This window comes from Bombina bombina, chromosome 3 (genome assembly GCF_027579735.1).
Source record: "Bombina bombina isolate aBomBom1 chromosome 3, aBomBom1.pri, whole genome shotgun sequence".
Lineage (NCBI taxonomy): Eukaryota > Metazoa > Chordata > Amphibia > Anura > Bombinatoridae > Bombina > Bombina bombina.
In genome coordinates, this window is record NC_069501.1 from 248,242,508 (window position 1) to 248,260,693 (window position 18,186).

General features: G+C 37.3%; 1 protein-coding gene and 1 pseudogene across 1 annotated transcript in view; one reads left to right on the forward strand and one right to left on the reverse strand.

The window, feature by feature from the left end:
• Positions 1-18,186, forward strand: part of MYO1C (myosin IC) — a 567,598-nt gene that overhangs the window by 16,823 nt on the left and 532,589 nt on the right. The window lies entirely within an intron of this gene.
• On the reverse strand, positions 466-1,368 carry LOC128653134 (ataxin-7-like protein 3; annotated as a pseudogene).

The window sequence follows — 18,186 nt, forward strand, 5'->3', positions numbered from 1 at the left end:
AAATTGCATGCTCTATCTGAATCACAAAAGAAAAAAATTGGGCTCAGTGTCCTTTTAACTTTGTACAGATAACCAGAAGACCCAATACCAACAAAAGCAGAAACTTTCCTAACACTGCTGCACAAAATCTTAATATGACCAGAAGTCATAAAATTTCACTCTTTCTTAGAACTTCATTGTTATCAGTCTAGACCACAATCACTGTAATAAGATCCAAATATAGCAGCACACAGAGGAAGCAGAAGTGGACAGACTGGGTTATCAGAGATATATACACCTATCCTGGTGTATTAAACACAGTTATCTGTGGCCTCATAATATTCACATTCAAGGGTTTATTATTTCATGTGTGGTCTGGTTATAACCAGGTCACCGCCAGAGGTTTATAGATACTGAGAGGTAACAATGCATTATAGGCCCCACTGGACCTTGTTCAGGTATGGTGAGGAACACCCTCAAGACCTCTCAGTTGAAGTCATTGTAAATCCCAGGGGTCAGTGGGGCAGGAGGCTTAGGCTTCTTATTATTATTGTTGTTGTCCTCTGCTCACCAGACTCATGTGACTCAGCTTTTTCTTCTTTGTCTTCCGAGATTCTGAGTTATTGGTGCGTAAAGGGCTCTAGAAGGTAAATTCTAACAGATCTTCTCTGGTCATCTGTGTGTTGAGGGCATCGAAGAGACCTTGTGCACATCTTCTTAGTGTGTTCAAATATGACACCACATTGCGTTGTTAGCAGTGTATGTAATTCTTCTAGTCCAAGATTCTCATAGCTAATTCCTGAACTGCTATTATACTTGAATGGGTCTGAATTCATGGAGATCTCTCCATTTTTGTGTTTTATTGACTTGGATCTGGGGAGAGAATTTGGATTGTTCTCTGATTTTCTCTTCTTTGCTCCAGACTGATTAAAGTGCCTTTCTTCTCTGATCCATACAACCAATCGTTATCATTAACATCATCGTTATCTTCTTGGTCGCTCTCGGATTTGTTCATATTGTTGCTGCTGGCAATGCGACGGTTAGCAATGCGGCTGCTGTTTCTTCCCATACAAGACATTTTTCCAAATGAGGAGCAAAATAGGAGGCTGCAATACTGTGGTTGCAGTTAGGACAAACACACTCCTTGTTCTTCCACTGATTATATAGTTGGCCAAAGATATCAACACCAGGCTGATCAATTATTTCAAAATCTTTCATGCTTTCTGGATCTGTATCATCAAGAAAGAAATATCCACACTTAACAGCACGATTAATTTCAAAACTCAATCCGCAACATGTATCTTCTATTAGAGCGTTGTAAATCTCATGAGCAATGGCCTCCAGTTTGCTGTTATCCAGGCCAGACAGAGACATGTCTTCCATTTTCATTTGCAAATAATACCCAGAAGAGAATACTGGTATGGCACAGACATGGAACAGACCCTTCTATACATTTATACAAAACGCTCCATCCATTATTCCAGCATGCTACTCTCAGATGTTTCAACACAGAGAAGGATTCACAGCCATTTTATTCTCCCAGTGGCCTCAATGTCCTACCGAAAGACCAATATATTTTAACCCTTTCAACGTTAAGCCATTTTCACTCCCCTGTGCTAGCACTGTATTTTATTTGTTTGACCCTCACTGCATATTGTCTTTTCCACAAAATAACAAAAAAAATTTCAGGAGACCAAACTTTTTTAGAAAATAACTTTAGTTTGCAAATATATCATAATATAAGAAAAATACAACCATGTGAAATACTATTTTTTTTTATTTTTTATTTCTGATCATTTTCTATGGTGTACATAGTAAACAGCAGCACGGATGTCATTATTTCATAAATATTTCAAACCCACATTATGTCCCACATTTATCATTGGTTCACCTTCCCAAAACATCAAAATATAGGATTTCATAACATTTGATATTGTTTGGTTAAAGTAAATATAATAATAAAATAATCTGAAGATAAAATTTATTATTTTTGTCAGACCATCTTGCCATTTATATAGAAATTGAGTAGGTATAAAATATCCAGCCATACAAATATTAGCTAAATTACACACAATTCTGATTAATTTAAAGTGCACAGTAAAAGGCACCTAGAGTACAGGTGGTTGCAATTTCTTTGGGACCCCTCATTTGAAAATGGGTAATCCCCTCTTTCATGTGATTTTTATTATGTGTTTGTGTGTGCTGTATGCTGTCCTTAGGGTAAAGAAGTGCCTTTGAAGTCAATGTCCCACATGCAGTAAATATATTTGGTAGGTAATTACTAATTTTATGTCAGTCACCCACTGATGTGAGAAACATGATACCCTACATTGGATGTTGGAGCCTCCCCTTTTTCCCTATGTGTTTTATGGGGGGGGGGGGGTTAGCGGCTGTAAAAGTAACCCTTCTAGTTAAAGACTGTACAGGTGTGTACTTGGGTGATCACCTAAAAATTAGAGGGGGGTGTGACTCCCTCATTTAAAATAATGAAATTACCTCTTCCACATGAGGGGTTGCATACCCGTGGAAAAACAGCAATAACCTACAGGGGTGGGGAGTAAAATGAGGGTTCACTTAGCCCTATAGCTTAAACAGGGTCGAGATAGGAGCATTTTGAGTGCTACTATAAAACTTGATAGGCTCTTATAGAATACAGTGTCAATAATTCAAAAAATAACTTTATGTATGTGTGTATATATATATATTAGTATATAGTATATGTTTATCCTGATTAAATACTTCTTGATACGGAGTGCAGCCAGTACCAGGGCAAATAATTGTAAATGCTGCAGCAATATATAGCCATTTTAACAGTAATCACCTGCATATTACAGGAGCAGGTGACACACTCAATTAAAAGGATCTTGTAAATGATCTGGGGAATGAGATATAAGGCTCCATTAATCAAAGGTGGGTGTGCGAGGTTTGCTATCATGAATACTATCTGCCCAGCCTTGCGGCAAGCATGCATAAGCAACTGCTTGTGCAATGCCAGCCCCTGCTTGCACACGGCCAATTGCACGCAAGAGGGGGCTGTCAATCAGCCTGATCCGATCGGGAAGGTTGCAATCAGCAAAACTTTAGGTTAACTTTAGGTCTTAAGACCGCTGCTACTTAACTAGCGTTTCAGGCTCGTAGCTTGGTACATGCTCTCCCCAACAGCCACAGTGTCAGGAATTCAAACTTCAGCACATGGGTATGTCACTAGGAGATCCTCCCACAAACAACAATAAAGAATGAAAAGGGGACCCTCCTCCAGGATGACAACTAAGTCATCATCTGCACTAAGGGACAAGTCTGCACTTAAGAGGTTAAAATGCCCTTTTAGATGCAAAAAATAATAATTTAATGGCCCCTTCAACATAAAACTGTTAAATTCTTTTTATTGTAATTAAAGATAAATGTATTCCTGAAAATGTTGAGAATCATTACACATTGTGTATCTTTCACAGCTTGAAGTGATAGATAAAGAGCAGGTACCAGATAATTTAGGTGAAGCAGCAGCTGCTGAGCATTGTGCACCGGTACTGGGATTAAATAGGGGTGTGCCTGGTGTATAGCGATCAGGCCTCTGGTCTCAGGTGTAAAATAGCCCAAGCTTCAGCATATTACAAACTGTTCCTAAGTGAGATGCAGCTGACTCTATTCTCTATCTGTAGAATAAGTTGTGACAAGATAAATGTGTGGATTTACCAATTCTCATGAGAACTGGAGTGTATACTTCAGACTTCAGAAGCCTTACCACTTTTAACTGTGATTGTTCAATATGTCCCTAACTACCTCAGCAGAGGAGATGCAATAAGAGGTTATTAAAAGGTCATGTCCATAAACTGCAAAAAATACACATTTATGTGAATAAAATGACAGTTTAGACGTGGTTTTTTTTCTTTGTATATGTTGTGTTTAATTGCTTATATATATTTATAATAAGCATATATAAAAATGACTTTATATAATAGAAGCAGTTGATTTTTACATCTATATATATTGACAAGTAAATTACATTTCAATCTAACTTCTTAGCATTGTACTTTGAGAAACTAACTTTTTTTATATAAAATATTTTCTTTCATGTAATTAGCAAGAGTCCATGAGCTAGTGACGTATGGGATATACATTCCTACCAGGAGGGGCAAAGTTTCCCAAACATTAAAATGCCTATAAATACACCCCTCACCACACCCCCAATTCAGTTTTTACAAACTTTGCCTCCCATGGAGGTGGTGAAGTAAGTTTGTGCTAGATTCTACGTTGATATGCGCTTCGCAGCAGGCTGGAGCCCGGTTTTCCTCTCAGAGTGCAGTGAATGTCAGAGGGATGTGAAGAGAGTATTGCCTATTTGAATACAATGGTCTTCCTCTAGGGGATCTATTTCATAGGTTCTCTGTTATCGGTCGTAGAGATTTCTTCTCCTACCTCCCTTTTCAGATCGACGATATACTCTTATATACCATTACCTCTACTGATTCTCGTTTCAGTACTGGTTTGGCTATCTACTATATGTAGATGAGTGTCTTAGGGTAAGTCTTATTTTATTATGACACTCTAAGCTATGGTTGGGCACTTTCTATGTAAAGTTCTAAATATATGTCTTTAAACTTATATTTGCCATGATTCAGCATAATCAGTATTCCTTTAAAATCCAGACTGTCAGTTTCATTATTTGGGATAATGCATTTTAATTCAATTTATTTTTCTTTACCTTGAAAATTTTCAATTGATCATTTTTCCCTGTGTGCTGTTAGGCTCGCGGGGGCAGAAAATGTTTCTTTTTATTGCGTCATTCTTGGCGCGGACTTTTTTGGTGCAAAAATTTCGTCATTTCCGGTGCCGTAGTTGACACCGGAAGTTGTATTCTGTTAAAATGTCATTTTTGACGCATGTGTATTCAGACATTTTTTTGCGCCAAAAAATGTGGGCGTCGGTTCTGGCGTCAGAGGATGTGGCGTCATACTTGGCGCCAAATATATGGGCGTTATATTTAGCGCAAATAATGTGGGCGTCATATTTGGCGCCAAAAAATGTGGGCATATTTTTGTTTCACTTTTTTTCCTCACATTATTTAAACCTCACTTTTTTATTGCTTCTGGTTTCTAGAAGCTTATTATTTTGCATTCTTTTACCATTCCTGAAACTGTCATTTAAGGAATTTGATAATTTTGCTTTAAATATTGTTTTTTTCTATTACATATTGCAAGATTTCACTATTCCTGTTTCAAAACAATCTAAGAGGATTTCTGTTGACTGAGTTCAGTCCTACCAAAGCTAAGTTCATTTATTTTAAATGTTATGAATGTTTATCTTTAGCTATGGTTTGTAATAAGTTATCATGATAAACTTTTACATGCAGAATCCATTAGTATTTATGCTTTATATATTGCCATTCTTTTTACATCTTATGTACAAGAAATATTTAGAAGATTTATAAGAAATATTTTTCTGATTCTATTTTAAAGGCTTTGTCTGACATCATGCCTTCTAATAAAATTTTTAGGTCCTTTTCAAACTTCTTTTTTAATTATTGAAGTTTCAAATGACCAACAACATACTGATTTATCCTTCTCTGATGATGTTTTTTCTCATTCAGAATTTTCTTCATCAGATATTGACACTAACAAATCTACTTTTTTATTTTATTTTTTTATTAAAGTACATTTGTTCTTTGTTGAAAAGGTGTTGATTATTTTGGATATTAAGGTAACTAGTTCTTTTTCAAGACTAGCTGACACTATTTCTGCTTATTTATTCTTCTGTGTTTTCAGAGGGTTTTTTCCAATTCCTCATACTAGGGAATGGAATAGGCTGAGAATTTTCTTTTATTCCTTCTTCAAAGGTTTTAAACTATATTCTTTGCCGGCAGTTAAATTTAATTTGGAGGGTTCTCCAATTTATTGGGGCTATCTCTACTCCTACTAATTATGCTATTATTTCTATAGCAAAATAGTATTTATTTTCCTTTAGATGGTTGTATCTTATTTATTGAAAATTATTTAGTTTCAGGTACTTTTCTTGGACCTGTGATTTATTTGGATGATGTTGCAATTGCTTCATTTTTTCTGTTTACTTTAAGATCAAGTATCAGATTATGATTTACTTTAGCATTGTTAAAGGGACAACATTTACTAGACTAGGTGCTATTGCATTTGTCTTGTTGTTTTGCATTTATTGATTATGCAAGTCCAGTATATTGACTGGTCCTTTAACTGGACTATCATGCTAATAATTTTATTTGTGTCTTCATTTTAACGAATATTTTCGCAAATGAGGTTTAATCTATGTCTTTAGCTGTTTTAGCTAGAAATATTTTGTGATTTCTAAAAATCCATATTTCTTTTGTTCTAAGATAATCAATTATTTGTTTTATAATTGGATTCAATTCTTAACTGTTACTCTGGAAATTTTTCAGTTCGAAATCAGCTCCCTAAAATTGCGATGTACGTGCCGTATTCCAGCTTGGCTGGCAAGGGGCAGGTTAAGACTTTTTTGAAATTTATTTGGTTCTATTCGGTCCAAATTTCTTTGATTTTATTCCAGTAAGGCTAACACTTTCTTTAAGTGTGTTTTGGTACTATATATTTTGGGTACTGTTGAAGCATGGCTGATCACCCGTGGGGTTCAAGCGCTGCTCAGACCTGGAATCTTCTGGGGTATTTCTTCCAGTTCCATTTTTAGGAACTGGGTTTTGGAGTTTTATTCAAACTATTCTGCCTTTTTTTTTTTTTTTTGGTCAGTGATAGCATTATTTGTTTTCATTAGATACAATAAATGCATATTTTAATTTTTCTGTTTTCATTCAGATTATTTTCTGAGGATGCGGAATCTCATATGATTCACTTTGTTCTTCCAGGACATAGTTAGAGGATCTTTTTTTCAAAAGCTCTTGATTCCTCACACAAGGGTCACCTTTTTTAGGTTTCCAGATAGTTTGTGTCACTGTCTTTGTCTCTATCAGACAAGGGACAATTTTATTGGGTTCCGTCTGTCGGTACCTTTAGTCTCTATTATTTCCTTCAGTTGCTATATATGCATAGAAGTTTTAGGTCTTATGGCCACAGCATTGGATTCAATTCCCTTTGCTCATTTTCAATAGAAAGAACCTTTCCAGTCTTTTATGCTGAATTATGGTGCAGGGATTCTAGGATTTTGCATTTTAAATCTTCGAATCCTAATATTTATCTCTCTTGATTTGGTGGTTAAGATCACCATCATTTAGTTCTACAGGTCTCTTCATTTCTTTCAACCTGGACCATGATCTCCACAGATGTGAGTCTTTTTGGTTGGGAGGCTGTCTGAGGATCTCTGTCAGCACAAGGGGTTTGGAAATCTCAGGAGGCGAGATTACCATTTGATATTTTAGAACTCCGTGTTTTCTCAGAGTTTTTCAGTTAGTTTCTTTTTGAAGAAGAGACGTTTATTGTTTTTCAGACAATATCACAACTATGGTGTATCTCAATCATCAGGGTAGGACTATCAGTCCTTAGGCTGTGACAGAAGTGTCTCGGATATTAGCTTGGGCTAAATTCAGCTCCTATCTAAATTCTGTGGTTCTTTTCCCAGGTATAGATATTTGGGAAGCGGATTATCTCTGTTAATCAAGCTTTACTTCCGGGAGAATGGTCTCTCCTACCCAGATATGTTTTTCAATTTTTCAGATGTGAGCATTTCTAGAAATAGATCTGTTGGCATCTCATCTGAATAAAGAACTTCCCAGGGGCCTATTCACGTCCGGGGATCTTCAGGCGGAAGTAGTGTATGCATTGACATTTCTTTGGAATTATCTTTTTGACTATTTCTTTCCGCCTCTAGTTCTTCTTCCAAAATGATTTCCAAAATTCTTATGGAGTATTTGTTTGTTATGCTGGTGGCTCCAGCATGGCCTTTCAGGTTTTGGTATGCGGATCTCATTCGGATGGCCAGTTGCCAACCTTGGACACTTCCGTTTAAACCAGATCTTCTTTCTCAAGGCCCATTTTTTCCATCAGGATCTCAAATCATTAAATTTGAAGGGATGGAGATTGAACGCTTGATTTTTAGTCATAGAGGTTTCTCTGACTCATTGATTAATACTATGTTTCAGGCTCGTAAATCTGTCTCTAGAAAGATTTATTATTGAGTCTGGAAGACCTACTTTTCTTGGCATTCTTTTAAAATTCATAGAATTTTATTATTTTTTCAGGTTGGTTTGGATGAGGTTTTGTCACAGAAAGATTGCTAATCATCCTGATATTCATTGTTTTGTACAGGCTTTGGTCCGTATCAAGCCTGTCATTAATTCAATCTCTCCTCTTTGGAGTCTCAATTTGGTGCTGAGGGCTTTACAGGCTCCTCCGTTTGAAACTATGCATTCTCTGAACATTAAATTACTTTCTTGGAAAAGTATTGTTCCTTTTGGTTATTTCTTCTGCTAGAAGAGTTTTTGAGTTATCTGCTCTTTTTTTGTGAATATCCTTTTCTGATTTTTCATCAGGATAAGGCAGTGTTACTTCCTGATATTCATCATTTTGTTCAGGTTTTGATTCGTATCAAACCTGTCATTAAGCCAATTTCTCCTCCTTGGAGTCTTAATTCGGTTCTGAAGGTTTTTCAGGCTCTTCTATTTGAGCATATGCTTGCTCTGGACATTAATTACTTTCATGGAAAGTATTGTTCTTTTTGGCCATCTCTTCAGCTAGAACAGTTTTTGAATTATCTGTTCTTTCTTGTGAATCTCTTTTTTCTGATTTTTTTCATCAGGATAAGGTGGTTTTTGCTGTCCTCATTTCAATTCTTACCTAAAGTTGTAAATTCTAACAAACATTAGGGAGGAATTATTGTTTTCCTAAGACTTCTTTGGTGAGATTCTTACTTTCTTTGGATATGGTAAGAGTTTTTGAAATTCTATGTTGAAGCTATTCAGATTTCAGATAGACTTCTAGTCTATTTTTTATCTTTTCTGGTTTTAGGAAGGTCAAAAAGCTTCTGCCATTTATTTGGAATCTTGCTTAAATTTTTGATTCATCATGCTTATTTGGAGTCGGGTGGATTCCCGCCTCGGAGGATTACGGCTCATTCTACTAGGTAAGTTTCTACTTCCTGGGCTTTTTAAGAATGAAGCTTCTGTTGATCAGATTTGCAAAGCAATGACTTGGTCTTCTTTGCATACTTTTACTATGTTCTACCATTTTGATGTTTTCTCTTCTTTAGAAGCAGTTTTGGTAGAATGGTACTTCAGGCAGCTGTCTCAGTTTGATTCTTCTGCTTATAAATTCAGTTTTTTTCATTATAAAAATTGAAACTTTTTTGATTTGGGTAGTGGATTAATTCTTCAGCGGAATTGGCTGTCTTTATTTTATCCCTCCCTCTCTAGTGACTCTTGCGTGGAAGTTCCACATCTTGGGTATTTATTATCCCATACGTCACTAGCTCATGGACTCTTGCTAATTACATGAAAGAAAACATAATTTATGTAAGAACTTACCTGATAAATTCATTTCTTTCATATTAGCAAGAGTCCATGAGGCCCACCCTTTTTTGTGGTGGTTATGATTTTTTTTGTATAAAGCACAATTATTCCAATTCCTTATTTTTTTGATGCTTTCGCTCCTTTCTTATCACCCCACTTCTTGGCTATTCGTTAAACTGAATTGTGGGTGTGGTGAGGGGTGTATTTATAGGCATTTTAAGGTTTGGGAAACTTTGCCCCTCCTGGTAGGAATGTATATCCCATACGTCACTAGCTCATGGACTCTTGCTAATATGAAAGAAATGAATTTATCAGGTAAGTTCTTACATAAATTATGTTTTTTTTTAGTTATTGAGCATAATTTACATGGATATAATCTGCAGTAGGCAAAGTAATAGTGAAACAACATAAAAACATTAGAAGACATTAAAAATGTCCATGAAATGTTATAACACGGCATGTCAACTTCTACCATAGGTAACTAGTGCAGTACATCCAATTTATTTTGAGAATTTTATTACCTCTGGATGGGAGCTCTCAGTGACTGATAAAATGAAAAAGGAAAAAAACACAAAAGCTATTGTTAAGTTAACTGTTTGTGGAAGTAATTTATAAAACTGATATCAACTCTGAATGATATAGCAGTTTCTAGCAGAAACTAACTTTTTATATAAAATATCTAGCAGTATCTAGCAGAAACTAACTTTTTATATAAAATATCTAGCAGCATCTAGCAGAAACTAACTTTTTATATCAAATATCTAGCAGTATGTAGCAGAAACTAACTTTTTATATAAAATATCTAGCAGCATCTAGCAGAAACTAACTTTTTAATGACTAATTAATATAATATTCTTAAACAACTGGCAGGAAAGTATCTATGCCGCTGCTTGTCATTATATTGATCACAGTCTTGTAATGTTATGATTTTGTGTAAGGGGGGCATAGAGCTGTGGGAGAGCAGCAACTGTCTCTCTGACACCGTGCTGGCAGAGAGATGCAGACTGAAAGTTTGGTTCAGTGTTGCTTCTGGGTAACATCACAGTGTAGAACATGTGCCATTAACACTAAAAGCTTAACCCCTTAACGACCAGTGACATACCCTGTACGTCACAGGTCTTTCTATGGGGATTTAATTTTTAATAGCGCGTTTTTTCCGCCAACGAGTGAGTATAATAGTGTGTCATGCCACGGGTAGCAGAAACCTTGCTATTAAACCCAATAAAACTCTTGGACGTACAGGGCACTTCGTGTTGGTTAAGGGATTAATATTGTTTAAAATATAATCAATGCTTTGTTTAGCATAAGTTGTCAATAAATGTTATCAAATTCACAGCTTTCCTGTATCCTCCTTTTATTTGTACTAATACTGTAGTTACCTTGGCGCTCTCAATGGCACAAACAGCAGGTGTTCTTAGAGTCTTTAGGTCAGTTTCGCTGTGTTTGAGGCACACAATTCATATACATATTAGGAAACCATTGGTGTTATCTCGACAACTGTAACAATATTTGTATTTAGCACTGGTACTTGTTCTTCTTACACTGTTTCATATCCCCCACAATTGCATCTGCTAGTGGAAATATATTAGTCCCAGGAACTGACCTCCGCTCTGCAACTATGTTTTCCTGTGTGCAAATAGTCTGTGTGTCCTGTCATAAAACTCTCATAAGTGCCAGCCCATGTACCCACATCTTTACCAGTAAACAACGCTTTTGTTGTTCTTCCTTGATTTTGTTGCTAAATGGGAGTTTGAGTGCATAATTATGTTCCCAGTCCATATTTGCAGTAGTTTACGTAATATAAATAGCACCCCATCACCTTTGATGTTACTTATAGGTTCTGTATTCAGTGCTTCTGATAATGGTCCTAGAGATATAGCAATACTTTCCATTACCTTTCTTGCTCCAACTTTAGCACATTTTTGACCAGACAGGACAACTATAGGACTCAGTATCTGCAAAAGCTGTTGGTAGAGAATTTTCCTTTATACATTTGCATAAGCTGATGGCGTAGTTGCTGTCAATTGTGAAATGGCTGGAACAGGAGCAGTAATTCCATGTAACATATTCACAAGTATTATAATAACAATAATTACATTTGTAAGTATGCCAATATTACAAATGTTCCTATAGTTATTGTTCTTGTTTGTGCTAGCTGTAAAGAAGAAAAGGAAATGTGTGCACCAGATGGTTACTGCTAAATATAAATACAATAAAGAAACGTGATTGACAAGAACAATAAACTTACAATGACAGCTAACTTTCACCTAGATTACGAGTTTTGTGTTGCAGCTTTTAACGCTAAAAAAATGGCAATTTCAGCGTAAAAGCAGGAACGCACTATTGGGAGTCGAGTCGGTACAGCTATACCGCAAGCATTGTAGCCTGTAATGCAACGTCAATCCCACACTCAAAAAAATTACATTTTTGTGTGGGATTTCCATAGCACCGGTATTACAGGTTGTGTAGTGAGGCTAAAATGCTTGCATTACAGCCTATACCAACACGATCCATACCGCCATCTGAAAACAGTAGTTATGAGTTTTGTGTAACAAAAATGTTTCACAAAACTCATAACTAAACTGTTACAAAGTACACTTACACCCATAAACTACCTATTAACCCCCTAAACCGCCACCCTCCCACATCACAAACACTATTTAAAACTAATTAACCCCTAATCTGGCGCCCGCCCACATCCTGCCACTATAATAGTTATTAACCTCTATTCCGCTGCTCCCCGACACCGCCGCCACTAACTAAACCTATTAACCCCTAAACTGCCAGCCCCCCACATCACCACTACTAAATAAACCTATTAACCCCTAAACAGCCAGCCCCCCTACATTGCCACTAATAAATTAAACTATTAACCCCTAAACCTATCACCCCCTAACTTTAAATTAAAAATATCCCTATCTTAAAATAAATAAAATCTTACCTGTGAAATTAAAAAAACCTAAGTTTAAACTAACAATTAACCTAACATAGCTATTATATTAACTATTATACTAAAATTAAAATAACTACCAACTAAAAAAACTAAATTAAACATTAAAAAAACTAACACTACTAAAAAAAATTAAGTCTAAAAATTACAAAAAATAAAAAATACTAAATTACAAAAAATAACAAACGAAATTATAAAAAAACAAAAACAATTACACCTAATCTAATAGCCCTATAAAAATTAAAAAGCCCCCCCCCCAAAATAAAAAAAACCCTAGCCTACAATAAACTACCAATAGCCCTTTAAAGGGCCTTTTGTAGGGCATTGCCTAAAGAAATCAGCTCTTTTAACTGGACAAAAATACAAAGACCCCCCAACAGTAAAACCCACCACTCGACCAACCCCCCAAAATACAAAACCTAACTCTAACAAAAACCTAAGATACCCAAAGGGCATTTGTATGGTCAATGCCCTTAAAAGGGCATTCAGCTTTTTTATATTGCCCTGAAAAGTGCATTCAGCTCTTATACCTAAAGCACAAAACCCTAATCTAAAAAAAAAACACCCAAAAAAACCTAATACTAACCCCCGAAGATCCATTCACAGTTTCTGAAGTCCGGACATCCATCCTCATCCAGGTGGCGAGAAGTCTTCATCCAGGAGGCGTCTTCTATCTTCATCCTTGAAGACATCCGGCGTGGAACGCCCTCTTCATACGGTCACTGCCGTACACTGGATCTTCAATGCAAGGGAGCCTTTTCAAAATAGCGTCCCTTGCATTCCTATTGGCTGATTTGATTCTTGAAATTCAAATCAGCCAATAGGATGAGAGCTACTGAAATCCTATTGGCTATTCAAAACAGCCAATAGGATGAGAGCTAATGAAATTCTATTGGCTATTCAATAGCCTGCTCTAACCCATGCTTGCATTAATTAAGTGGTATATATTGTCTAATTCTATGGTTTAAAGTTCTTCAGCATGCCCGGTTTACATTTCAATTAATAAAATATTTGGACAATAAATGCCAAGCTCTCACAGGAGCGGGGTTAGGGGTTTGGAGGTCTGAGGTAGAGGTGTTTGGCTTAAGTTTCTCTTGTGAGTTAAAAGGGGCCAATGGAATTTTATTTTATAGAGCTAATCCACCTTTTAGGCATAATGGCAATGCTGAGGAAAAAAAGTTTATTTTACAGAAACTGGAATCTGTAGAGCCGAATACTGGTAACAGAACCTGGAATCTGTGGAATTAGACACATGATTTGGATGCTGTGGTGCTGAAGACACAGAACTTGGATGCTGTGGAGCTGTAGACACAGGACATGATTGCTATGCAGCAGAGCAGAGTCAAGGGCTGGAGTGTCCACATTAGGGCCAAAGACTGCAATGCCCACACCGGAGCCTAAGACTGGAGGAATGCCCACACAGAGGCCTAGAACAGGAGGAATGCCCACACTGGGGCCTAAAACAGGACAAGGTTGGTAAACAATGGCAGAAATTATAGCATTGGACAAAAGCAAAGTCCAGGTTCAAGCCAGGGGTCAGGAAACCAGGAAGCAGTCGTATCTTACAACAAGCAAAGAAATAAGCCAGAAGAATGGTAAGAAGACTTGTTAGGAGCCAGAAAATCAACAACACAGCTGGATGCAGGTCAGAGGCACAAACAACTGGAGTGAACCCTGTCAGGGCAGGGAGGAGACTGTGAAGCAGTCTTTTATAATCTGACTAATGCGAGAACTACCTGCATATGGCAGGCAGGAAGTGCTACAGAGCAAGGCCAGTGCAGGCAAAAGGTTTCAAAGCTAGTCAGTGTAGCCAGAGCCCTCCAGTGGCTCAAAGATAAAGTAAATGGCTGAAAACAAGGAGTGTCAGGTTCAATCTTGGGTATAGGTGTGACAATAAAAAGTTAAAAATATAGTTCAAATTACACCTTTGGCCACTGATTTGTGGATCCTGATGACCCCAATCATGGAACTCATTACTTGCAACTAGACATTGGCTGAAGCAGTTCTGCACCTTTTGCTGGAATGGTGTTATTGAAAAGCCTGGCTGTCACAGCAAATTATAAAAGACCTAAACCCTCATTTGAAATACAGAGATGTTTCTCTTTGCTGTGTTAGTGTGGATTCTTGGGCAAAGTGAGAAAATACCCCCCCCCCCCAACCCAGATTACAGAGCTGAAGGGGAAGAGAGAAGATTTATAGTTTGAAGGATTGCTGTGCTGGAGGTCCGAGTGGGTTGACCTTGGGAGTATTTCTCTTATTATTCTATCCTGGAGCCCAGAGGGATCTCAGTTGATTAATGACAGAGTCATGACATTCTTATAATCTGTGCACATTGTTAGTTCTGTTAACTACTTTCTTTACAGTCCTAGCTAGCTGGCTTGTCCATTCCCCGGATGCCATATATAGGGCCAGTTACGTGCAAGAGATAAAGGGTTTATCATGGCTGTTTGTGCGCATCGGGTTTTCCGCTCATATTACAAATTGAAAGTAAATGCAATAGCGATATTGTTTATTTATAAAGCGACAAGATATTATGCAGCACTGTAACATTAAGTATACAGTTATTGGGCACAATAAACAGAAGACATATACATAAATCCTATGTTGTCTCTACAATTTGTGGGTCTCACTGTTTTTGTTGCCACAGAGTATAACAAAGACTATAAAGAGTAAATAACTTGAATATGCCCAGACTTAGATTAAGTGATTTAAGAAGCAAGTTTCTGCATTGTAATTTTTCTCTGTGCAGCAGCTTCTAGTATGTGGCTGTTCTGATTACAGAAGTGGTGTGTTTGGCTAGAAAATGCTCTGACAGCAGGCTTCACTGCTCATTCTGTCCAGGGAACTGACAGCTGGGCATGCATATATTGTGTGCAGCTATTACAGGCGCATGGGCAAGTAGTAGTACATGTCAACAAAAGGGCCTTAAAAGGGATATGAAACCCAAAATCTTTATTTCATGATTCAGATAGAGCTTCATTCTCTTGGTATCCAGTAGTGAAGGAGCAGTAATGTACTATTTGGAGCTAGCTGAACACATTGGTAAGACAAGAGGCATACATTTGCAGCCACCAATCAGCATCTAGCTCCCATTAGAGCATTGCTGCTCCTTAGCCTACCTAATTATGCTTTTCAACCAAGGATACCAAGTGAACAAAGCAAATTAGGTAATAGAAGTAAATTGGAAAGTTGTTTAAAATGGTATGATCTATCTGAATTGTGTAAGAAAAATGTTGGGTTTCATGTCCATTTGTTTAAGGCCTGTAAGTCAATTGTATTGCAGGCTTTATGGTGGTGATGGGGTGATGGAAAGTAACACTTAAAATTGGAAGTTTTACAATGATCTATGCCTAGAAACACTGCACTTTTATAAGAGTTTGCTCAGCTGTTTTGATAAAAACAAGCAGTAAGTAATCAGTAGGGTGTTCCACTGGCTGTAGGCCAAATATATATACAGCATCCTGTTGAAAAGGACATGGATTAATGTTTCCAAGAAGACAAGATCAGAGTTCAAGATACTTCTACCCTTGGTGTAATTTAGACTATTTTCAGCTTGTTTATTGTATGTTATCCCAGCTGATCAGTTTACTCCAACAAGATTATTTACTATTTAAATTAATGCACTCAAAAACAGTGGGCTAGATTACAAGTAGTGCAGTATTATTATTTTTTTGGCGAATACTCCACTAGGATTTTAATTTTAGCGCTTGTGGGGTTGCATTCTTATTACAAGTTAAAAAAATTTTTTATCTTGCGCTAGCGTTAACCCGAATTGCGCAAAAAACCTGACAAGTTTTCGGGTGCGCGTGCATGTATTCCTCCATAGAAATCAATGGAGTAAAAAAGTGGGGGGAAAACTAACACCCAAGATCATGCAAACGCCATCGTATTTTCGCATTCCCCGTATAATATTCGCATTAGCAAATGTGAAAGATTCACAGTAAATATATAGTTAAAATCTTTATGAAATATGAATATTGCATAAATATGTTTTATCTACTTAATGGCAAAGGTATATAATGCACTTATATATATACTAGTTGATAAGCCTGCCCAGAGGGCAGTCTATGTGTTAAAAGTGTAACCCCCCAAGCTACAAAAATTAAAAAAGTAAAAATACAGAAAAAAATAAACAAAGCTATCCAAAATAATAAGATTAAACCTAAACTAATAGCCCTATAAAAATAACAAATCCCCCCCAAAATAAAACACCCCCTAATCTACTATTAAACTACCAGTAGCCCTTAAAAGGGTTTTTTTGTAGGGCATTGCCCTAAATAGTTCAGCTCTTTTACATTAAAAATAATCAGTCCCCCCTAACAGTAAACCCCAGTAAACCCCCCAAAATAAAAAAACCTAACACTAATAAACCTAATCTGCGTATTGCTCCTAAAGGGTCATTTGTATTGGCATTGCCCTTAAAAGGACATTCAGCTCTTTTTCACTGCCCTTAAAAGGGCATTCAGCTCTTTTGCAAATTTCCCAATAAACGCTAATCTAAAAAAAAAATTTAAAAAAAATTTAAGGGGTGGGGGGGTTGGGTGGAGCAAGTAGCTGAGCCGGCAAGTCGCATCTCTATGGAGCTCTATAATTGAAAATAACCTTCACTAATTTAATCTAGTTTTTGCTCATGCCAGAGAGAAAATATTGGCTAGTGAAGGTATTGAGATAAGACCCTAAAAGAAGTGGTTTGACAACTCTGGAAATCTGATTTTAGCCTATGCTGGTAGGCTACACCACATGGAAAACAGAAGCCTATAGGCCGCAGCCGCTACTATATTACTTTCCAGGACTTCAGAATCATTCAGCTGATCATTTTACAACCTTTATTCAAAAGACAATGCTTACAAAACCACTAGAGGACAAGATATCTGGGATACTAGAGTGCCACTTCTCTGAAATGTTTGCAATAATCTCCCGGTGGTTCACGCAATCGACCACACCGCATGTAATCAAAGATTGTGACGAACCACCACTAAACACTGCTAAACATATGTAACCTTCCAACATGTTAGCAGACACTGAGATCATGGCGGGATATGCTGACAACGTAAAGACCCGGAACCCACCGGAGACATATCCACTCCAGCCAAGACAGTTGCCCAGACTAGGCTACTATCCAACATATGCACAATCAAGCTCTGCGACAATGACCCGGTATACTCCTAGTGTTGAAATATCGGAGCAGTCTCAGGAGAGGAGAGTCATTGCGGTGACCACCAGAGAGGTCTTCGGGGGTGAACAACTACTTGCGGTCGATCCTGAGGAGAGGGGCAGCAGCTCCGGTTCTGAAGCGGTAGCCATAGAGAATACAATTCTGGTATTGCCTCCACCTAACAGTTTGAGATGCAACGTTAAACCTTGGAAGTGTCTCTCTATCTGTCGTCTCCCTCATGCATACCGCATATCGGAGTGTCCCAGGTGTAGTGAAAAGAACTATAACTCCAGGGAACGGAGTCAGGGATTCCTAGAGGCATTGGCTAAAGGGACTGCACTGCAGCTCATCAAGTCCATTATGCTCTGTGCAGACTAAGTAGTGACATCGATTACTCTGGAGAATTGTTTTGTTATCCCTAAAATGTTTTGTGTGTGATAAATGGATACTCACGTTTACATAAAGTCTCTTAGTTTTGATTTTCTATGCTTCCATCTAGCTTTATTAGGCTTTATTAGGCCAGCGCCTGACACACAGAGGGGCTTCAAACGAGGCATTGGCTAAATTTACCATTAGACTTTGTTCTTCCTTCAATGGTTAAGGGACAAGTGTGATAAAATGTTTTTTGTTTTTATTCGCCTAGATTACGAGTCTTGCCTT